We start from the raw sequence: 25,140 nt of genomic DNA, 5'->3' as shown, positions 1-25,140 counted from the left end.
TCCAGGAGATTTCCAGTTATGAAGCTCTTTGATGACATTTGAGACTTCTTCAGTCGTGAATGGTTCGTAGTTAGCAGTGACGTAGTGGTGACAGTTGCGCGTCGTATCTTCTATCCAGCCAGCATTGTTGTTAAAAGCAGCTGGTGTGGAAAGTTGATTTCCCCAAAACTCATGAATTTCTTCTTGGCTTGGGTAAGACCTGTCGACACTTTCTACGGTGGAATTGAGTTTTCGGTAGAACGCCTTCTCAGAGTTCTCAAAAAGTGCATTGTCACATTTTCGGTTGTTACTAACTTTATACCTTCTTAATCGTCCTGAATAGACGGAGAGTTTTTGTTTTAATGTATCCAGACACTGTTGGGCTGTGTTATTTTCTGGATCGTATCTCGAGTGTCTTGCAGTGCTCCGCATTATTTCTTCAGCTCTTTTAATGACTTTTCTACTTGTAACACCTCTTATATATTCTGTGACTTGACCAATATCCCTACGCAGTAATTCAATTTTTCCGAGAAGTCTTTTTTCCCAGGGTGCAATTCTGTTACCAGTCCTTCCGTTATTAGTACCCCCGTCGTGTTCTGATCTTAACGCCCATTACATTTGCAATTGCTGTAGCTGCACAGTAGATTAGCATATGCAGATATTCCAATGTGTGGGCTTCTACGACATAATTGGGTAGGACTTCAGTATTCACAATTTGTAACAGGGCACCTAGTTTCTTACAAGAGTTTATTCGTGGTAGCGGTGGTCTGCTAAGTGGATTTGTTCCATTAAACTCTTGTACGGCACGAGCCATTTCGTTCTCTAGACTATCGCGCAACTCGTTGTTTTCCTGCTGTGTATTGTCAGGTTGAGTTTCTGGTATGGGAATCTCAGGAATCTGCTCATCAAGGATTTCATTAGGGACTTGATCTAAAACTAAAATTATTAATAAATTAAATATATAAAATATATTAAATATATTAAATATATTAAAATAAACTAAAAATTATTATTATTATTATTATTATTATATTTATACCTTTGGTCCCGTCTTCCATGTGGTGCAGTCAAATGCGAAACACGAAAAGGGTGTAGCAATACTTTTATCTCGAGAAGGAAAAAATGCTTTAATGGAATGGGAACCATCATCTGAGAGAATTATTTGGGCTAGACTCAAAGCAAAGTACTATAACCTAATAGTGATCAACGTTTACGCTCCTACAAATGAAAATAATGATGCAGAAAAGGAAGAGTTTTATGAAAAATTGCAAGCAACGTACAATAATGTAAACAAAAAGTGTAAAAGAGATATAAAAATGATAATTGGAGATTTCAATGCCAAGATTGACAATGATAATATAGGATATGAACATGTGATGGGAAAAGAAGGTCTAGGAAGGAAAAATAACAACGGAAATCGATTAATTGAATTCTGTGAACAGAATGAGCTCATTATAGGTGGCAGTATTTTTAAACATAAGCAGATCCACAAAGAAACTTGGAAATCACCGGGTGGTAGATATAAGAACCAAATCGACCATATACTAATTGAATCAAAATGGAGAAGCTGGCTACAAGATGTCAGGGCCTTAAGGGGTGCAGATGTGGATTCGGACCACATGCTTATCAGGGCCCAATTAAAGATGAAACTAGCCAGAGAAAATAATCGCAAGACTACCAGAAGAAAAAGATTCAATGTAGAAACCCTAAAGCAAGAAGAAACAAGGAAAATATTCAGCGACAGACTTAAAGTAAACCGAAATATACACTAGGGTGGAGCGAAAAAATGAAAGTTAAAATCTTGTTTCGCAATACCCGCCAAAAGTTGCCTATTGATAAGTAAAAAGCACTTGCAAAATATGAACAAATTCGAACAACTGCTTGGGCCCTCTACCAACGCTTGTTTTTCTCCAAAAATGAAAAAAATCGTTTGTTTTGAGCAAGGCAAAAAATTTATAATTTGTTTCCTAATTAATTAATTTGCATACTACGTCTATGGAATACATAACTACGATCATTTTCTAAATAGACCCTACGATCGTGCCGTTGCCAAGGAAACAACACCGTAGCTAAGTAAGGCGGGAAGGCGGTCTTATTGTTTGATGCAGAATCATCTGATCATCTGATTCTGCCTTCATACGATTTTAATATTCGAACGCGTTACATGGTGTCTGTTATTTGTGTTTAGTAAGTACGAAGTGCCACTATTTAACCTATTTTAGGATATTTTGGTGTTTATATTAGACTTTCGTTTCATTATTAATTCACAAGTGACATTTGAAGAATTACAGCGATTATCCTGCCTAGCAACAGGTATTATTTTTTTTAATGCTCTGTTTTGCAATATTAGTAGAATATTTTAATTACAGCGTTGGTAATAATGGCTGACGGTGTGACTGGAAGAGTTGTAACCAGAAGTACAAGTGAATGTCCCATTTTTGGTGCCCCTTCAGAACTTAAAAGTACCGTTTTGCCAACTATTGGAGACACTATAAAAGGTTATTTGTATATTAAACATAAATTAATCCATGAACGATCCGGCCAAGAGCCAAGCGTTTCGGAAATATTCAAACAGTTAGGACATCAAATAGAAGAAATTTGGCAAAGAGCTTCGATTCCCACAGTATCACACGAACGCATCCGTCAACTGATTGGTAAGCATTATAATACATATCGTAGCCTTATCAGATATCCACAAAAAAAAAACGTAATGAAAACTACACCATAAAAGTAAAAAACTTTTAAACACGAATCAACGAAGCTGTTTGATATCGCAGCCTGTAAATGCCCAATAATTACTTCTTGTTGTTGTGTCAATTCCAACTGAAGAACGGTCTTTCCTTTTGGACCAGAGATCAAATAGAAGAATGGGGATTGGAACTGTCGATATAATCGAGACTAATAAATTAAGAAAGAAACTTGAAAGACAAAAAGCAGAAATCGAACGTGAAGAACGCTTTCGTCAATGGCAAGAAGGGGACTGTAGTCAAAGTGCTAAAATAATGGATGATAGTATTGACGATGGTAATGAGGGTAAATTTATTAACATTGTTGCAGTTCCAGAACTCAAAAAAGTAGTAATGATACATTCTCTGCAACGGAGCCATCAACATCAGAAGTTGGACAAATGAGGTTCACACTTCCAACACTCTCACGGGTCTGTGACCAATATGGTATTTCTGATAGATGTGCTGCAGCAATTGCTTCAGCAACGTTACAGGACATCGGTATTGTAACAATGGATGATTGTTCTAAAGTTGTTGATAGAAGCAAGGTTCGAAGAGAGCGCCAGAAAACACGTGCTTTACTCAAAAATTTGCAAACTGGAAGTGGAGGAGGCTTGAAAAGTATATTTTTTGATGGCAGAAAAGACAAAACGCTCTCACAGGAAATAGTTGGCGACAGATATCATAAAAGAACGATCAGCGAAGAACCAAATTCTCTTTATTTGGGCCATGTGACGCCGAGTTCTGGAACTGGGAAGCACATAGCGACAGCAATCTATGATTTTTGTATTAAAAATGGATTAAACTTCAACGAAGTTTTAGCTGTTGGTTGTGATGGTACAGCCACAAATACCGGAAGAAAAAACGGTGTTATTGCGAATTTACAGAATAAATTGGGACGTCCTTTGCAATGGTTAATCTGCCTACTGCATGCGAATGAGCTGCCTCTGCGTCACTTATTCGCATTCCTTGATGGTGCAACAAGCGGTCCTCGTGAGTATTCGGGACCTATAGGTAAATTGCTTGAAAACTGCGAGTCACTGCCGCCTGTACAATTTGAGGCAATTACTTGCATTGTGCCCGAATTGGAATATAGTGATCTGAGTACCGACCAGAAATACATGTACGAAATATGTCTTGCAATTTCGGCTGGTCAGTGCTCCTTAAATCTAAGTACTCGCAATCCAGAAAAACTATCACACGCTAGATGGCTTACAGCCGCAAACAGAATGCTGAGACTTTATATTGCAACCGAAAGTCCATCTGCAAATTTAAAAATTCTGGCTGAGTACATAATAAAGGTATATGCCCCAGTTTGGTTCCAGATAAAGAAAGAACCTTCGTGCGCGAATGGAGCAAGGCATATATTTAAGATAATATCATCATCTCGTTATTTAAGTGGTGATCTTAAAAATATTATTGATCCTGTCATTCAACGGAATGCTTATTATTGCCACCCCGAAAACGTGCTATTAGCCATGCTAACTGATGAACGAAGGTATATCAGAGAACTAGCTTTGCGTAGAATTTTGAAAGCTAGAGAAAGCTAGTTCCCACAGAAGTCAGAGAATTCCATATTCCACAACTGAACTTCCATGTCTTAGACTACATTGATGTTATCAACTGGCAGACGTGTGAAGTAACCCCACCTCCAATTTTAGCTGGCGTTTTGAATCAAACACTCCAACAATGCATCAATAATACCGAGGCAGATTTGGACTTCGTTCAGTTACCCTGTTATAATCAGGCAGTGGAACGGTGTGTTAAGATGGTGACTGAGACGTCTATGTCGGTGATTGGTGAATCGGCTAGGGATGGCTTCATAAGAGCAAAAATTAAATCTAGGAGCATCATGCCCTCGGTCGAAACGAAAAAAGATTATAAGGTGATGTAGTGATTGAATGGTGGCTATAACTGACTATAATGGCTATTACAGCTCTTTATTTAAAAAGTATTATTGTTCAAATGTCCGTCTCTGCTGTGTTTGTATGGTTTTTTAGTATAATAATAAATCCTTTTTCTACTTTACTTTTTATCTTATATGACATATATTATGTAATAGTTCCAAATTGAAACTTTGGAAACATATTAAATGCCCTAATACCATTTCAACGGGCGGTAGAGGGCCAAATATGTTAAAATATTTCAAAACATCATTTACCTTTTATTTTTAGGATAATATAAGGTAACTTTTTGCGGGTATTGCAAAGTGAAATTTTGAAAAAAAAATTATTACCCCTTTAAGGGATGGTAGAGGGCCCAAGATGTTAAAATAATTCAAAACATCATTTACCTTTTATTTTTAGGATATTATAAGGCAACTTTTTGCGGGTATTGCAAAGTGAAATTTTGAAAAAAAAATTATTACCCCTTTAAGGGATGGTAGAGGGCCAAAGATGTTAAAATAATTAAAAACATCATTTACCTTTTATTTTTAGGATATTATAAGGCAACTTTTTGCGGGTAATGCAAAATGAAATTTTGAAAAAAAAATATATATCTCATTTTCACTCCACCCTAATATACACCACTGTAATGGAGACTCTGTGGAAGAAATATGGAAAAACTTCTAAGAGGTCATGATGAAGACAGCAGACGAAACAATCGGGTTGAAAAAAAGTGAAAATAAAAAATTGATAACTAAAGACACGTTACAGCTTATAGAAGAAAGAAAGAAAATCAAGAAAGACATATTGCAAAAAGAAGGAACAAGGGAAGAAGAGATCCTTGAAAGAAAATACAAAGCAAAAAACATAGAAGTGAAAAAGGCATGCAGAAACGATAAAAGGAATTACATAAACGAAATGCTAAAATCAGCAGAGAAAGCAGCACAAAATAATGATCTACGAACACAATACACGATTATACGAAACCTAACAGGCAATCGAGCAAGAAGTGTAAGAGAAATAAAAGATAAAAAAGGAAAATTAATTAAATCTGAGAAAGAAATAACTCAAAGATGGAGAGAATACTTTGAAGAAATATACGCCAAACATGACCGAACCCAAGAATTTGATGAGCAAATTGAAATACAAGAATTAGAGGTTAACACTGGGGTAATTACAAGAGAGAAAATTGCCAACGCACTTAAATTATTAAAGAATGGCAAATCCGCAGGAACAGATAATTTACCTATCTACCTGATAAAAGCAGACACCGAACAAGTCATAGATATGCTACATAAACTTTTAAATAAAATATGGGCCAACGAAGAACTGCCACAAGAATGGAAAGAGGGACTGATAATAAAAATACCAAAGAAGGGAGATCTGAGTAACTGTAAAAATTGTGCAATAACTCTATTAAGCGCCTCATCCAAGGTGCTAACAAAAATTCTGCTCGAAAGAATGAAAGAAGAATTGGACAAGAAACTGAGAAGTAACCAAGCAGGCTTTCGTGCTAAACGCTCTACTATAGATCACATATGCACCTTAAGAATCATCCTAGAATAAGCTAATGAATGGCAGAAAGACAAATTTAAGTTTTATCGACTTTGAAAAGGCTTTCGACCGAGTCAATAGGGAACAAATGTGGAAAATTTTAAGACAGTATGGCCTACCAACAAAAATTATTAACCTGATCAAACTGTTTTATGATGGGTATAAAGCTAGACTAGAACACGAGGGAGCAATCACAGAAGAAATAGCTGTTGAAAGCGGTGTTAAACAAGGTTGTATCTTATCTCCTACTTTGTTCCTTATCTTGGTAGACTGGATTATGAGGAAAGTAACGGATGATCGGACAGGCATTAGATGGAACCTCTTTAATCAGCTTGAAGATCTTGAATTTGCTGACGACGTCTGCCTGTTAACAGAACACAGAACTCACATGCAAACAAAAGTCGATAAGCTAACACAGTACTCTGATATGATTGGTCTCCGGATAAATACAGAGAAGACAAAAATCTTAAAAAATGATAACCCGCAAATTAACAAAATAAAAATAAAAAACAAAGAAATTGAAGAAGTAGAGAAAGTCACTTATTTGGGATCAATCATGGAAAGAAAAGGAGGATGCATGAAAGACATACAAGCAAGAATAACTAAGGCGCAATTCGCCTTCAATGCGTTAAATAAAATCTGGCAAACAAGTGAAATAACAGAGTGTAACCCAATACTCTGGGTATTGGGATTTGGAAGAAAAAAAGCTGATGAAAGAGGGGGAAAATAGAAGAGAAGAGGGTTAGGATACTAATGGAGAGTGGCTTAGCTCAGACGAACAAATCAAAGAGGCAGAGAGACACTATATCTCAAGTGAGGACTCGGGCTAGCTTCAGTGCACTAAATATTGGCTTTAAAATATACAAACCGAGATATGGGATAATGAAAGGGTAGAAACAAGGAAGAAAATGAGACAGGTTAATGCGAGAAGGGAACGCAACTAGATAAGAACGCTGGAGACAGAATAATATGAAGATACGACAAGGAAAGAAGAAGAAAAAGGGCGCCAACTCGAACGAACAGCTCAGATTTCTGAACCGAGGATTTGAAAAGTTCGAGATTTTTGAAATAAAGAAAAGCAGAATAAACGACCAATAAATAAATGACAGTGATACAATGACCTGAAATACAAAAAAAAAATATTCACTATTTACCTTGTTCTGCTATATTATCAACTGGTGATACGAGACTGAAATAAAAATCAACCTTACTAAGAACAAATATATTTATAATATTTCACAACTTACAATGTATCCATGATACTTATAAAACATGTGAGATAAACAATAGTGGTGGAGTTGAGAAAAATAACAATCTAGAACCCAAAGGGTTACGCCAAGTAAATTACCACCGCTATTGCGCAATATAAAAATATCAATAACGAAAACCAGGTCAGTGTCCGTAAGCGTAGCAAAATCCTATACTATGGTTAGTATACTAATATTAATTGATCCTAGACTAGATAAGGTATAATTAATACTAGAACAACTAATGGTTACACAAAAACAAATTTAATACCTTATCTAGCAGAGACTTAAAGGGTGACGTACTCACCAATCGAACTATTAAGTGTCCGAAACAATCGAAATACCAGATCTATGTCTAAGTACTATACCTAAGTAAACATAGATGCTGGAAGCTATATAAAACTAACAAAATGAGTTTGGTTAAAGAATTATCCAGAAATATTATTTAAAACCTATCGACAATCTTTATATATGTCTTAATTCCCCTTTCCCTTATCAATTAATTTATTTTATTTGAATATTTATTTATTATTTACCATTACCTAACTTTATTTAAAATCCTACTTCAAAAACCTATGTATATAGTGTAGTATAGGTACCTGTTATATGCATATAAAAAGTTTACACAAATTTATTACTGTAGAGTAAAAACCAAAATATTTATAGGTATGAATTGAAATAAAGAAAAAAACTCTTATCTTTTGCAACTCCTGGGTATATTCATAGGAAGGTCCACTAGATTTGGGAAATCTCTGGGCACTATAACATCTGTGTGGAGCGGTCTGAAGTTGAGAGGTTCTGTGGATGTATTTGGTGAAACGGGTCGGTAATGGTTTATGATGTCCTACTATTAGTTATATAAAGTATGTTTATCCATTTATTTATCCATAAAAAAAATCCATCTAAGTATCCAAATTAGTTATATAAGGTATATTTAACCATAAAAAAATCCAGCTAAGTATCCATATTATGGGTGGAATGGAAATATGATGTAGAATGTAAAACGAACCTAAAAATACACATTTAAGACCTCTAGCAACTCTCTATAATGCAATTACATCCATTTCCCCGGACCCAAACAAAGCATTGCTGTCCCAAACAAGTAAACATTAGGTTATGTCCCGTCAAACTTGTCAATCTGATCAATGTCCCTTTCTGACATTTTCGCAGCTGCGCGTTTATAGAATGGTCTACACACTTACCAGTTTTTCAAATGGATTCATAAAAACCCAAAAAAAACCAATATGAATGCCACACCTTATACGCACTAATAATAAAAAAAATATCAAAGCACTCTCCTAACAGGACATAAAAACATGATTAAATGTTGGGTTACGATGAAACGGTAGCAATATGTATATGTACATATATCAGAACAGAAGGATAAATAATTTGATTTCGCTTACCCTGGGATCTCTGATACGTGACCACGTGGTATAATTTATGTTATAATTTCTTGAATTCTTGTTTTTTTGTTACTTCGGAGATTGTCTGTTGAGTTTCCTGATGTTTAGTTTACTGGTGGTATGTAATATATTTAATTTCAGTCCATTATTTTCCCAGAGTTCGTCTACAAATAGCAACAGCTCACGTATCAGAGCGGATGTTCTTTAACCAACTGATTTTACTATTACGAGTTTCGCTTATCTCTCCGTCCCGTTGGTCGTTCGGCCTGCGCCGACACGTCGAAGCGTTAGGGAGTTATAAAGATACATAGGCGCATCAAATAAAACACTTACGGGGTAGCAATAAATGCTACAAGAGTCAACAAAAATCAATATATTCAATACATGTGTAAAAAGCATATTACTCTACGGAGCAGAAACTTGGAAGCACGATGAAAGCACAACAAAGAGGCTACAGACTTTTGTAAATAGGTCCTTAAGAAAGATCTTAATAATTTACTGGCCTAATATAATAACAAATGAAGACCTATGGAAACGAACGAAACAAACCAGTATAATAGCAACAATCAGACAGAAGAAATGGAAATGGATCGGCCATACGTTAAGAAAAGATCCTAGTAACATCACAAGACAAGCACTCGAATATCAACCTGAGGGTACAAGGAAGAGGGGACGACCAGATAATACTTGGAAGAAAACAGTAACCAGAGAACACAACAGAATTGACTTAAGTTGGGGGGAAGTGAAAAACAAAGCAAGAAACAGAGGAGAATGGAAGAAACTGGTGCGCAGATTAACCAGAGAATAAAGACAAGAAGACGCGCTGAGCTGGGCACCAGCCGTCTTACACTATCGGCCAAGAAACGCAGATGCACCCAATACTCCACTAGGAGTGATGGTCCAAGAGAGAGAGAGATATTTTTCACAGCGTCACTAACTACTTCAAATATATTTATACCTTTGGTCCCGTCTTCCATGTGGTGCAGTTTTAGAGTTCCTCAGTTACACAAAAATCTTCACTGAATCATCTAACAAAAATTAATAGCTGATTTTTGCCAGTAATATCAACAGATTCGTCCAGGGCTAAGGAGTAGTAGAAATAATCACGAACTGGTTCGACCATTTTTTTAAATACATGAGTATTCAGCTCATCAACTATTCTAGATACAGTTTGATGGGAAACTGAAACACATTTAACATTTTTAACTTTTCATCTCCAAAGGATCCGCTTGATCATTTCTCCTTCTCTAAATGCTTTTTTGCTTTGGACAAGCTCTAAACATACTTCATATGATGCTGCTAAGCTTGATGATTGAACAGCTGTCGGTTTTGTAAATAGAGATTTTTGTTTATTTAATTTAGCTTTAAGTTCTTTTACAAGAAGTATTACGAGTAGAAGTATATGTATTTTAAACATTAAATCAGATTATGTGTTTAAAATACACATAATCTTATTGAATCCTTTACCTTTAAACGTAAATAACTTAAAAACTACTCACTTTATCGCATTGAGACAAGATGATGATATTTACGTAAAAAGTAACAAAGAATCAAAAAACATGCTGAAATGATTATTACGATAGTGGCGTAGATTGTGAGGGGGGAAAATAAGTATATATCCTACAGCACGCCTCTGGTAACAGCGGAAAACTATCTTTTAACACTAGTTAAAGTATTCTAACACGTGTAAACCGTTTGTCAAGTTTGAACAAAAAAATATTGGAAGATGTTAAAATAATTGATTTAAAATCGATTTTAAAATAATCGGCAATCGATTTAGCGCATAAAAATACTATGAAAAAGACTACAAACTTGCTGTAGATAGATAGATTTCGAGCTTTTCGGCGAATAAATAATTATTTTGTTATTAAAAAAATAATATACGGTTATTTTGTTATTAAAAAAATAAGAACGTATTTTGAGTAATTATTAGTCGTGATAGCTTAAACTACGTTCCGAATTTGTTATTAATAAATTATTGCAAAAATAACGGATTTTATTACGTTTACTCATGGTTTTTGCTCTAAATAAAAAACCGCTTGAATTGACATGAAATTTGGCATACACGTATGTAACATGTCAAACAAAATAAGTGATATTGTGCCGATGTGTGATTTTACCCTAGGGGTGTTTTACCCCTTTTCGAGGGTGAAAAAGAATCCTTTAAAATAAGTCCGGAAGTGGATAAACTGATTAATTATAAGCAACTTATGTTCTATACAGTTTTTTCACTAAGTCAATACTTTTAGAGTTATTTGCGAGTGAATATGTTTATTTTTAAACAGAAAAACCACGTTTTTGGTGGTTTTATAAGCACTTTCGAACTGATGAAACTTACAGATCATATGAACACAACATAAGTAAAACAGCTTGTGAAGTGGTAACGATTAATTTCATTTGAGATGCTAATTAGGGGGTGGTTTTTCCATTTTTTTTTCCAAAAAAAAGGTGACCAACTTTGTTTTGAGCGTAACTTGCTTCCTTTTGATAGTAAATACTTTTTCAAAAAACAATAATAATGTTTTTTGCAAGGTTTTAAAAAATTGTAATGAGTTTTCCTCAAAAAGTACCTCATTTTTTGGTTATTTTATGTTGAAATATTTCATTGGGAATTTGACAAATGGACGGCGTTATGCATAACTCGACCAAGCGCCAAAAGATAGTTTTGAGATAAATGGCTTCAAAGTTTTTCGTTTCTTAAAAATGCATTTATTAACATATTTGCACAAAATTTTAACAGAAAAATGATTAATTATAACTCTTTTTGTTGCAAAGTTTCAATATAATCGCACCTACCATATTCTAGAAAAAAAAAAAATTAAATGTCGCTTGGTCTACTTATGTTTTAAATATATTTTAGGAAGTTTAGCTGTTATACATTACTAGACCAACTACCTTTACTCGTATGTCATTTGGTCTATTAATACAAAACCAAATATTGCGATATGCCTCTTGTAATCATTAAATAAATAAACTAGTATTTTTTAATTTTTATGTTAAACGTGTATTGCTACAACATAATCAATTCAATTGTCATTAAATACATTTTTTGCATTTTATTGCTCTAAATTGATTTTACCATTCAATAGCGTTAATTCCAATGCAGTTAAAATTATATCAATAAAAATTGGAGTATACATAGTTTTTAAACAGGGGAAAACTAAAGAAAACAATTTTAAATAAAAAATTTAATCTACACATTAGAAAGAATCATTACATAAAAAAACAAGAAAAATGTACAGTGTGTTAGATTGTTAACTTTATTGGTCATCTATTGGAAAATCAAGTTCACCATTAAATCCTTCAATGTCATCTTCCACATCATTATGATATAAATTTTAGCAAAGATTTTAGATCATCTAATTTTGGTTTAGAAATTGGTTTCCCTTGTGGCCAGAGTTGAACCAGAGTTCACTAAAATTGCGGAGATATTGAACATTGGGTCTTCCTTTCCCTTGTTTTCTAAAAATAACTATTTCTATGAAAGTATCCTGATTAAAATAACTTTTCGTTATAATAGTGGGGTTTTCTTTTTGAATTTTAATTTCCCTTGTTTTGAGCCAACTCACCTTGCAATTTGTTTTACGATTTTTCATGTTTGCACCTTGCAAACATGATTTTTACGATTGGTAATTTGTTTTTCCAATATATCTGTTCCCACGAACTCTTCATTTGTCATTCTGTGCACAACTAAAGGATTTTTTACGACATCCTTTCATAATTTCGATGTAATCACTTACTGTATACAACCGTTGTTGTAGCTTGAGTGCAGATTCAATATCTCCAAAATCTGAGTCGTTAGGTAGAAAACTGTGTCCTGGGAGAAGATACCTTAATGTAATTTGTTCAAGCGTAGGGTGACTTTCCAAAACTGTTTTCATTAATAATACAATCTTGATATTGCGGTTTTGGCCGCCACATGAGGGGACGAGTTGAGTTCACTCCCAAAATATGAATATTACCTCACTACGCAAAAGATAATGTTTGAATTCACTCCCAGGCGATTTTAAGCTGTCATTAATATAAGTAATTATTATACCTTAAAATCTGGACACTGTTGACAAATCATTCGTTTAAAAGTATATTTCTTATTAGATGTTCATGAAGTTTTGTTATGTACTTGTTAATATTTGGTCACTATGTTTCATTGAATACATACATTTAGTCTGGGCTGATTATCGGAGAATAGGCCATTTTTGGGAAAAGTTATTTACCAGCAATTTTATTGCTGGAATCGAATTATAAGATCCTATATATTAATAATATAGGTATGCAAAGTCCTCAGATAGTGTGCTACTTTTTTTATAAACAAAATGGCGCCCGAAAATCGTGTTTTTTTCAATTATTGCTCTATACCTCCGAAGATTTTAATTTTACAACAAAAACTCTCAAATAAAAATTCACCGTGATTAAATTCTGCATAGAGACGTGTTTCTCCCGATCTGCTCCGATAAAAATTTTCCTCGGAAAATGCGGGTTTTCCCAACAAAATTAATTTTCAAATAAAGTTTTAGATAAGTAATTATCTACCAATATTTTAATAATTTGGTGACTTAAAAGCCTTCTTGGTTTAGATTATAGTTCCAGAAGCTGATGCAAATTAAACGAATATTTTAGCAACAATTTAATTGTTAATTAATAATTTACGGTCGCAATAATAACCAAAATAATTATGATACACTGATCAAACTTTGAAATCTTATAAACATGAGATGCCTTTTTAACATTTTGTCGACAAAATATAAATTTTTTATTTTTTTGCATAATCTTTAAATGTTAAAAAAAAATAGTTATAAACAAATTAACGTTTCTCAGAAAGTTTTTATTATATTGTAATTTTAAAAAATAGCTAAAATGCGCATTTCAAATATCTTGAAAATGAATGCTTTAAAACTTTTTTGCAACCATTTACAAAAAAGTTATGAAACAGCAAAATAAACATACGATTACTACGGTGTTTATACATTTTTTTAATTCTTTCAAAGCGTAGAAGTGAGTATAATGTACAAGCTAATTATTTACAAAAAAATATCGATTATAAATTTAATGGTTATATTTTAATTAAGGATTATAAATATATTTTTTTTGTAATTTACACGCGCGAAAGTAGAATAATACAGCACTGTAGCTGAAATTTTCACTCTGAGCGACGACGTACACTTTTATAAATAATATATGCTGCGTGTCAGTCGCTTCGAGTGAACATTTTAGCTCCGACTCTGTATCAGGCCTACTTTTGCGCTAAAAATTACAAAAAAAAAGTATTTTTAATCTTTGATTAAAATACAGTCAAACCCGCTTATTAGAATACATCTTAAAGGAATATCCCGGTTTAAGGAATAGAAATTTGAGGTACCGAAACGTTTCTAAAAGCAACCAATGATCGGTTATTAGAATATCCCGGTTATAGGAATACTTTTGATTAGCACGAAGGCTATTCCAATAAGCGGGTTCGACTGTATAACCATTGCACTAATTTTTGACATTCTTTGTGAGTAATTAGATTGTACCATAGACTCACTTTTAAGCTTTGAAACAATTAAAACAAATTATAAACAACGGAGATTTCGTATATTTACTTTGCTGTTTCATAACTTTTTTGCGAATGGTTGGAAAATTTTTTTAAAGCATTCATTTTCAAGACCTATGAAATACGCATTTTAAGTATTTTATAAAATTAGAATATAATAAACAATTTCTGAGAAATGTTAATTTTTTTATAACAATTTTTTTAAACATTTAAAGATTATGCAAAAAAATGAAAAATTTATATTTTGTCAACAAAATATTAAATAGCCATCACACCTTTATAATCTTTCTAAGTTTGATCAATGTCTCATGATTATTTTGGTTGTTATTGCGACTGTAAATTTTTAATTAACAATTGAATTGTTGCTAAAATATTCGTTTCATTTTCACCGGCTTCTGAATTTATAATCTATACCAAGAAAGCTTTTATTTCACCAAGATATATAATTATTACTAAATAATTATTGGCCCAAAAAATGTATTTGAAAATTCGAGATTTTGTTGGGAAAACCCACATTTTCCGAGGAAAATTTTCGTCGAAGCAAATCGGAAAAAACATGCTTTTATGTAGAATTAAATTGGGATGAATTTTTATTTGAGTGTTTTTGGTGTAAAGTTAAAATCTTCGGAGTTATAGAGCAATAATTGAAAAAACTACGATTTTCCGGCGCCATTTTGTTTATAAAACAAGTAGCACACTATCTGCGGATTTTGCATACCTATATTAATAATATATAGGATCTTATAATTCGATTCCAGCAATAAAATTGCTGGTAAATAACTTTTCTTTGTACTTTACTAATTAGACCAGCGTATTATAACTATTTTTTTTTTTCAAAATTTAAAGATTATGCAAAAAAAAAGAAAAATTTATATTTTGTCGATAAAATATTAAATAAGCATCTCATCTTTATAATCTTTATAAGTTTGATCAATGTATCATGATTATTTTGGTTATTATTGCGATCGTAAATTGTTTATTAACAATTGAATTGTTGCTAAAATATTCGTTTAATTTTCACCGGCTTCTGAAATTACAATCTATACCAAGAAAGCTTTGATGTCACTAAGTTATTTAATTATTGATTAATAATTACTTACCTAAAACTTTATTTGAAAATTAGAGTTTTTGTTAGGAAAACCCGCATTTTCCGATGAAAATTTTCGTCGGAGCAAATCGTGAAAAACATATCTCTATGCAGAATTTAATTGTGGTGAATTTTTGTTTGGGTGTTCTTGTTGTAAAGTTAAAATCTTCGGAGTTATAGAGAAATAATTGAAAAAAATACGATTTGTCGGCGCCATTTTGTTTATAAAAAAAGTAGCACACTATCTGCGGACTTTGCATAACTATATTATTAATATATAGGATCTTATAATTCGATTCCAGCAATAAAATTGCTGGTAAATAACTTTTCCAAATTTTGCTAATTAGCCCAGAGTAATTACAGTAAATATGATATTGCTATAACTGCACCGCTTACTTTTTTACAACATATTTGATATATTTTTTATAAATTCAAAATTGGTAAGGCCGGTATTTTATAGTTATTTCAAATTATTATCTTTCATTTTTTTTTTTCAATACACTTTTCTATCGTACACTTTTACAACGGTATCTATACTTTGAAGTTTGATATAAGTATCTAATTGAATATCAACTTTGACTCAAGTGAATCAGGCATCCCTTAAGTTCAGTGTCTGGAAAAACTTCTCGAATTGCTTTACGATAAAAGTGCTATTTGGCAACAATGTTTAAATTTCAGAAAAATAATATCGTTAAATCATACTTTATTGTAAAATCGCTCGGGAGTGAATTCGAATAGTGTCGAGAGTGAACTCGACTAATAAAATAACTACCTGCTCAAGACGGGAGTGAACTCAATGGTGCCCCCACATGAGTCAGACCAAAGGATTAATTTCTTGGAAGTCACATTTGCTTTAATGTGTTTTTTATGGCAGCTGCCAATTTCTTGAGCACCCCGATCTGCTTCTCTTTCAATCCAAACATAGCAATGGCCTTTGTTCGTTTGTCCACTGTGTATGCAGAGTTATATACACACAACTGCCTTTTATAGTAGACTAGATTAGTCGGGATTCTAGGAAGGGGCAGAGTTTTCTCTAAATCAAAACATAGAGTTTCTACATCATGCTGATTTTGTGCGTTCTCTGCTGTTTCCAAATGCAAATCTTTTTCTTTTCTCATTCTTTATTCAAAGAATGAGAAGTTTTTTTTACAAGCTTTTAAAAAGTTGTAATGAGTTCCTCAAAAAGTGCCTAATTTTTTGGATATTTTATGTTGAAATATTTGATTGGGAATTTGACAAATTATGAACCTGTAGTTCATCAGCTACAACTCGGCTTCTACTGGGTATATGGACCTTACACTTACACCATTTTTTTTCAATTTTTTATAGTCTATATTTTTGTTGTAACGTGGGTTTTTTTGTTGAAAAATGAACATATTCACTCGTAAATAACTCGAAGAGTATTGCCTTAGTGAAAAAACTGTAGGACAAAAGTTGCTTAGAATTAATCAGTTTACCCATCACCCATCACAATGGGCTCATTGTTTCTCTGTTTTTCCCTCTTACTTTGTCATTCGGGGGTCCCATCAATTTATATAAATCCGTTCTTCCTTAAAACCCTTTAGTTTTTTTTTATTTTGCATTACGTTCCTCTTGTCCGCGATTTCCAAGTGCAGTAAATATTTTTGCTCTCCCACTTTTACAGCTGTCTTAATATCCACTTTAATATTCATAGTCTTCTCAATCATGTTTTCCATCACCTCTTTTAAAATGTCTGAGTCATGCGTATCTACCTTAACACCGGTTATAATCACGTTGTCTTTTTTGCTTTCTTTTTTTACTTGTTAAATACTCAACTCTACTTGTTAAATCTCTTTTAGATTGCTCATTCTCTTTTTTAATTTCTTTGTTTTCTTTCATAACTTTTTTATTTTCTTCTCTCAATATTCCAATTTCTTCTGCATAAATTCCTTGTTCCCTTTTAATATCTTTCACATCGGATGCTAAATGTTAACAAGGGCACAATTAAGACTTGGCTACAATTTTTAGTAGCATCTCCATTGTATACAATGTATGACATTAAAATTGATGATTCATTCTTTAATGATAATCAAATTCACGATCAGGTTCAACAAGATGATGTTAGCGAACATATTCCTATAGAAGAAAGTTTTACAGCTCAACAGCAGACATTATTGTGGGATAAAGAACAATACGTATTACACCTGCTGAAGACAATATACCTAAAAGTTTACTATTCGATGATCACGCAGAAGAACTTTCTTTTCCCGCAATTTACTTGGGTCAGTTCCGTAATTTTAGAGATGATGTTAAAGTAACCCCTTTCATGATGGCTTCTAGTGAACTAAGACGATTTGATCGTCGTGCAGTTACACCGTATCACTTATTATACATGGCGATGAAAATTATGAGAATGCGAGTTCGTGATTCTCTCACAGTTGCGTTTCAACACGTTGGTAAAGATACCAAAATTACTCAGAAACAAATAGAAGATGGTCAGTATGTTCATAATTGTATTGAAACCAATCTTGCATTTCTAAGAGCAATTCCAAATTCAACATGGTATTGGATGGATCGCAAAAAAGATCTTTTTGCTATGATTAGACAGTTTGGAAAACCGACTATATTTCTTACTGTATGTGCTAATGAAATTGGATGGAACGATCTGCTACAAAAGCTCTACAAATTCAAACACAACGGTGAAACTATTCCAGAAGAAACGGCCGAGCTTCTTCATTATCTTGAAAAAACAACTCTTGTCAATGAAGATGCTGTCACTTGTGCTATATATTTTAACAAATTGGTTAATGTATTAATGAATATTTTACAATCGCCAAGATTCAGTTCGTTTGGAAAATATTATATTGTTCATTTTTTTAAACGTATTGAGTTCCAACATCGTGGTAGTCCACATGCTCATATACTATTGTGGCTAGCTAATGCTCCAATCGACGCACTTGATAAAAATAGGTTGGATGCTATCAAATTAATTGATTACTTGATATCCGTTTCATCTCGAGAAGCATCAGGTAACATTAAATTACAAAAACATAAACATACCTTCACTAGGGTGGCCCAAAAATTTCAAAATTGTAGAACATCCCTAGGCACCCTCTCATTTTTTTACTTTGCCTAATATAAGTAAATCCCTAAAGTTTCAATGTCATAGGTGGAGTGGAAAGCAGTGCTCAAAGTCTTCAAAGTTTTGAAAATTTCGCAATTTCGTCGAATTTTCAAAAATTAATATCTTACATTATTTTTTTGTTTCAGATGCTGAAATTGTGAAAATTGTGCATTTAAAGACTTAAGTAATTGATATATATATATATATATATATATATATATATATATATATATATATATATATATATATATATATAAAAACTGATAATATTTGTCTTAAAAGACTATTTTGTTACTAGTAGAAAATACGAGTCAAGTGCAAAAAGTGAACAAAAGTAAGAACTGTGATTTGTGCATGTGCGTAGTCATGGCTTCGCCCTCCACTTCAACGCGTAAAGCAGACAATATTTTTTTAATTGGAATAAGAGAATTAGAACCCATATCTCAATTGAACCAACTACCTTCTGTAAGGCAAGTTCTTCTCAGATTTCATTTTTTCCTAAACGAGAAAAAATCCATAAGGAATGCTAGCCACTTAACCTTGGAAGAAGTGATGTCAGTATGGCAAAAGGCTGCGATTCCTACCAGATTAAAAAAACATTGTATTGAAAAAGTTGAGAAAATACACAATGAATGGCCTATGCTAAAGAAAAATAAAGGAAGAAACTCCGATGCCCAGAACAAAAGACAAAATCTGTTAGTAGAGCAGCTCGATCAGCTTTTTGATATTGCTCACAGTGAAGCCCTGGTTATGTGTAAAGTAGATGAGGACAGACAGTTTCTAATAGATCAAAGAACTGACAGAAAAATGATCATAACATCAGAAGACAAGGAATATAAAAAAAAACAGGAGAGAATCCTTGAAAGAAAGTTAAAAGAACAAAAAAGACTTCAAAAAGCTCAAGAGGGAACCGCTTCGCCTCTGGTGACTCCGACTGCTTTCTGCCAAAGTTCAGAGGATGATTCATCAGATGAGTGTACTTCAGTAAAACACAGCTCATCAGAAGAAGAGCTGTATAAACCATCATCATCATCTTCGGCATCCCAAAGAAACAAAAGAGATTCACACATAGACTTGTCATCTCCACCAATCGCAAAGAGAAGTTTGTTTTCCACACATGTTGTTAGTGCATTGGATCGCAACAAAGTTTCTGATAGGGAAGCTTTAAGATTAATGGCTCCTATCGCAGCAGCTCTCGGTCATGATCCCAGTGAATTGCCGCTCTCAAGAAGCACTATTCAACGGGAAAGGAAGGAAGCACGAAAAACTATATTTCAAACTATTAAAGAATCTACCTCTTTTGATAATCCCGTCATTGTACACTGGGATGGAAAAATTCTTCCTGATATTTTGGGAAGTGACAAGGTAGACCGTTTGCCTGTCATAGTATGTTGTCCTGCTGACAATACAGATAAATTGCTTGGTGTACCAAAATTAGTTGGTGGTACTGGTGAAAATTCAGCTAATGCTGTTTACAAAAAGCTTACTGAATGGGGTTTGGGTAAAAAGGTAGTGGGTATGTGTTTTGACACAACATCTGTAAACACAGGGTTGAAAAATGGAGCTTGTGTTCTGATTGAACACCTAGTTGAAGGAGAATTGTTATGGCTAGCATGCAGACACCATGTTTTAGAGATTGTACTCAGTAAAGTATTTACTTTCTGTTTTGGTCCCTCCAGTTCACCTGATATACCTATATTCAAAAGATTCAAAGCAGCATGGCAATATATCAGACAAGATAGTTATCAGTCTTTGGGAAACATTCCTGGCAGTGAAGATTTCAAACAATCTGCAGTTGATGTTCTCCAAGTTGCCTTAAAAGGCAAAAATCAGCCTCGGGATGACTATATGGAGTTGATTGAGCTGGCTTTAATTGCTTTAGGCCACACTCCAGCCAAAATTCATTGGAGAGCTCCTGGTGCGGTACACCACGCCCGTTGGATGGCTAAGTTGTTATATGGCATCAAAATCTATTTGTTTCGTGATGACAGTGGTTTCGTGACAACGCAAAGGGAGAAAGCTCAGCTTGAACGCTTTGAAATTTGGAGTTCTTGTCTACGTCAAGTACTGGGTAGAAGCTCCTTTAGCTTCAAATGCTCCATGGTCAGATCTCTCACTGTGGAATGATATGACAAAGTACCATGATATTGATCCTGAAGTAACTGAAATTGTCAAAAAGGCTTTCAAATCTCATCTTTGGTATCTTTCGGATGAGTTGGTTGGTTTGAGTCTGTTCTCAAAAAAAGTATCTGTTGATGATAAGGTGGAAATCGTTGAAAAAATGAAATGTGAGCCTGCTGAACGGAAAGTGAGAGGAAATTCAGCACTCCTAACTGAGAAAGCGCGTTTGGCTGATTTTGCTTCAAAAAGATCACTGCAGTTACTTGAGAAATTGGAAATCAATACCAATTTTTTCACCAAAAACCCAGATGAATGGACCGATGACCAAGAGTATATCAAAGGTCAAAACATCATCAGAAATCTGAAAGTTGTTAATGACTTGGCTGAAAGAGGAGTAAAGCTGTTTGAAGAGTTTAACAAGCTGTTAACAAATGATGAAGATGAAAAGCAGGTGCTTCTCCAGGTCATAGAAGCTAACAGAAAGATGGTGCCTACAAAGACTACAAAACAAGCGATCGTCGATAGTTTGAAAATATCAACAAAGGATTGATCGCCCACAGCAAATTCTTTTCATGAATATCATTGCATTGTTTTATTGTACCTTTATACTGTAAATAAAATACATTTAGTTTACTTACTTTGAGCTGTTTTTTCTTGATTTTTAATTCCCTCAAATATTCCGATTTTCTAAAATTATGCCCAACATAAAATGTCTTTGAGCACTCCTTTCCAAATGGAATATCATCTTGAAATTTTGCATAAATACTATTAATATTATAAGTAAAAAAGTTAGAGGGTGCCCAGGTGTCTAATATAACTTTGAAAAATTAACATTATAATGTGGGCCACCCTAACCTTCACATGTTATAAGAAAATAGGGACGAATCAACCTCAAGATTGTAGATTTTAAGCACCTTTTATGCCTTGCCGATCTACTACAATTTTATTACCTATGCAGAAAGAGGAGCCTGGTTTCAAAAATTTTGCTACGCGTTACAAAAATATCAGGATTAATTTGGAAAATAATGATTATCAGGATATTGATTGTTTTTATGAGAGTAACAATATTAATTCAGATGAGGATTATTACAATATACTTCGAGCTGGAATTAAAAGACCACGAGTTTTTGTCAAGCGTCATCCATGTGAAAAATGGCACAATCCGTTTAACCCTTTTATATTTAATATTGTTAAATCCAATATGGATATCCAATTCATTACAGAAGAATATTCATGTGCTTGTTATGTCGCAGAGTATGTCAATAAAACCAACAGAGGTATTAGTCATCTTCAGCGATTAATTATTGAAACTATGAATGAACATCCAGAATTTGATGTTGAAATCACAAGGAAAATAGGTGTAAATATGCTCAATAATGTTGAAATAACAAGTCAAGAAGCAGCTTGGCATCTCTTACGAGAACCGATGTCAAAGTGTTCTACTGCTGTCACAACTATTCCTACTATGTGGCCATGTGATCGTCAACGTATAAGAAAAACCCAAAAAGAATTAGATGCGATAGGCATAGGAGAAGATTCAACTAATATTTGGAAAGAAAATTGGTTTGACAAATATTAACGCCGAAACGAAGATTTGGAAAATATTACTCTTGCCCAGTTTGTTGCTAATTACACCATTAAATCAGATGGTACTTACACAAAAAGAAAAGTGCCACGTGTTATCCGATACCGAAATTTTGATATGGGACAAGATCTTAACGAATATAAGCGTGAAATGGTTACGTTACATATTTATTTCCGAAATGAAGATGCGGAAATATTCGCTGAAATGAAATTTATTGATATATACAATAGGAATGAAAATGAAATTTTAAATAAGCGAAAAGAATTTGAATCTAATTTAGATATCCAAAAAGTAATTGAAATTTCTCGAAATTTATGCCGAGAAGATGGTTTAAATGACAAAACTGAAGTACACGACGTTGCAAATACTGCATTTGAACTAAATCCATTTCTATATAACAATCCTCTTTCCGATATGAATAGTGATCTTCGTCTAGCTGTACTTAATAAACTTAAACCTATCGCTAAAAAACGAGAAAATTTAATTCCAAATATTGAGTTTTACGAATTGATGAGAATGACAAATGCTAAGCAAAAAAAACTCCTGTTACATGTCATTGCAAATCTATTAACTCCAAACCGTAATCCATTTCAAATATTTTTTACGGGTCCAGCTGGATGTGGTAAAACTTTCGTCATAAAACTTATCATGGAAATTTATAATCGGTATAATGAGAATGACGGATGCTGTAACTCATACATCGCCTGTGCTTCAACAGGCAAAGCTGCGGTTGCCATTGATGGAACTACAGTACATACTGCCCTAAAAATATCTTTGTCAAAATTACTTCCACTGAACACTGAAGTGGCACATCAATATAGAACACTATTCAAATACGTCAAAGTGATAATCATTGATGAAATAAGCATGATTGGTGCTAAATTACTTCTTCAGATGGACTCCAGATTAAAGCAGATTACTGGAGATTTCAAGACTAATTTTGGTGGTTTAGGTGTTATTTTGATTGGAGATCTACGCCAATTACCACCAGTACGAGCTACTCCAATTTACAAACAGCAGAAACAAAAAATTGTTGGGCCTATTTTATGGCGTGGATTCAAATTTTATGAATTGGATCAAGTAATGCGGCAAGCAAGTCAAGAGTTTTCTTCAATATTGACAAAAATTGGGAATGGTCAACAACTCGACAATCGTGAAATAGTTTTATTAGAATCGCGATTTGTTTTGTAACAACTCAAGAGGCCGAATTAGAATGTCCACATTGAATCCGATTATTCAATACGAACGAAGCTGTCACAAAATATAATAACCGAATTTTGAATGCTGCTCAAAATAAAACTATTTCAATTGCTAAAGATGTATTTGTTGGTTGTACATCAGCAGAACAAACAGCTTTTGCACGTCAAAAATTATATAAAATGTCGCTTATTGATACTGGAGGATTGCCTTATAAAACCGTATTTGTACCAAATATTTTTTATATGATTACAACAAACATCGATGTGTCAGATGGTTTAGCAAATGGAGCTGTTGGAAAATTAGTGCAACTTGAATTTAACGATGAAGGAAATGTGAATGTTGCATGGCTTGATTTCCCAGACTCGCCAAAAATTGGTCAAAAAATAAAGAAAAAAGCCGCTGGACATGTAGCTTCTCATCAAATAAGTAGAACTGCTGTACCGATAGGAAGAAGATCTGCAAATATTCCACTTAATAACAACAAAACGATAAATGTTAAACGGTCACATCTACCTTTAGTTTGCGCTTGCGCAACTACGATTCATAAATCTCAGGGAAGTACATACCCTTAAATTGTTTACGAATATGATAAACTACATCAAATATCATTAGTGTATGTTGCATTGACCCGGGTAACTAGCCTTCAAGGTTTGTACATTACAACAAAAGACAGTCATAAAACTTTCTATCATGGCCGAAGAACGTCCACAGCTATAAATGGTCTACAAGATGAGTTCCATAGACTCTCGCTTAAACGCCTACAAACTATTACCAATGATTTATTAGATTTTATTAATCAAAGGAGAGGGTTGACAATATATACTTTCAATTTTAAAAATCTGCGTGCTCATTCCATTGATCTCATTGATCCGATAATACAAAAATCGAATATTTTTAAATGAAACCTGGTTAGCTAATGAAGAGTCGATTAATATACCAAATTTCAATTGTATAATACAATATAAGCGATCAAACGTTCGAGCTGGAGGAGTTGCCATTTATCAGAATATACACGACACTACCAATATTATTACTCGATATGACTATAAAACAGGTGAAATTGGCAAGTTCAACAATAACATCAGTTGGTGAGTTTTGTGCAGCTGAATGCACAATGGAAGATGACTGTAAAATTATTTTGATGGTAATTTACATTACTCCAAATCAAAAAATGGACATCATTAATTTCCTGAAAAAAATATTATGGCCATATACAACAGCTGGAAGAGAATTTTCTGATAGAGAAGAAGACATGTTACCGATAATTGTAAGTGGAGACTTCAATGTCAATTTTTCCCGTGAAGATGCTCTTCCACTTATTGATTTCCTCCAAACTGAATTAAATCTAAGCATGAATAATAATCCTATGATTTCGACAACACGACATGGCACTACCATAGATGCTTATTTACACGATACCTCAAAGCTGTTGATACAAAACTTTTCGTATCATTTTTTAATTATCATAAGCCACTGATAACTAAAGTTCCGATTCAGTCATCGTCGGAAGATGCTATGGCAGTGGACATATAAAAGTGGGATGGAAAGTTCGTAGGCTAACACATAAATGACACTAATAGTATATGGTTTTTGGTTATAAAATATGCGTGTATAGGTAAATTTATTTGAAAACTGTCGAACTATTAGTTTATGAAATATAGCATTTTGAGTGAAGCCACTTGTATTAGTTTCAAAAAATTTCATTAGAAATTGCATAACAAGGATATGCACAAT

The 25,140-nt window shown here is 33.5% G+C and overlaps 1 long non-coding RNA gene across 1 annotated transcript; it reads right to left on the bottom strand.

Annotated features, from left to right (window-relative positions):
* Positions 1-7,352: 7,352 nt before the first annotated feature.
* LOC126891924 (uncharacterized) lies at positions 7,353-9,146 on the bottom strand. Its single transcript, XR_007700620.1, has 2 exons — positions 8,799-9,146; positions 7,353-8,401 (listed from the first exon to the last, which is right to left on the bottom strand). It is a non-coding gene; the product is annotated as an uncharacterized LOC126891924 (long non-coding RNA).
* Between the last annotated feature and the right edge of the window lie 15,994 nt (positions 9,147-25,140).

Source organism: Diabrotica virgifera, chromosome 9 (genome assembly GCF_917563875.1).
Source record: "Diabrotica virgifera virgifera chromosome 9, PGI_DIABVI_V3a".
NCBI lineage: Eukaryota > Metazoa > Arthropoda > Insecta > Coleoptera > Chrysomelidae > Diabrotica > Diabrotica virgifera.
Note: the sequence above shows the minus strand (reverse complement) of the source record. Positions and strands in the feature narration are given on the sequence as shown.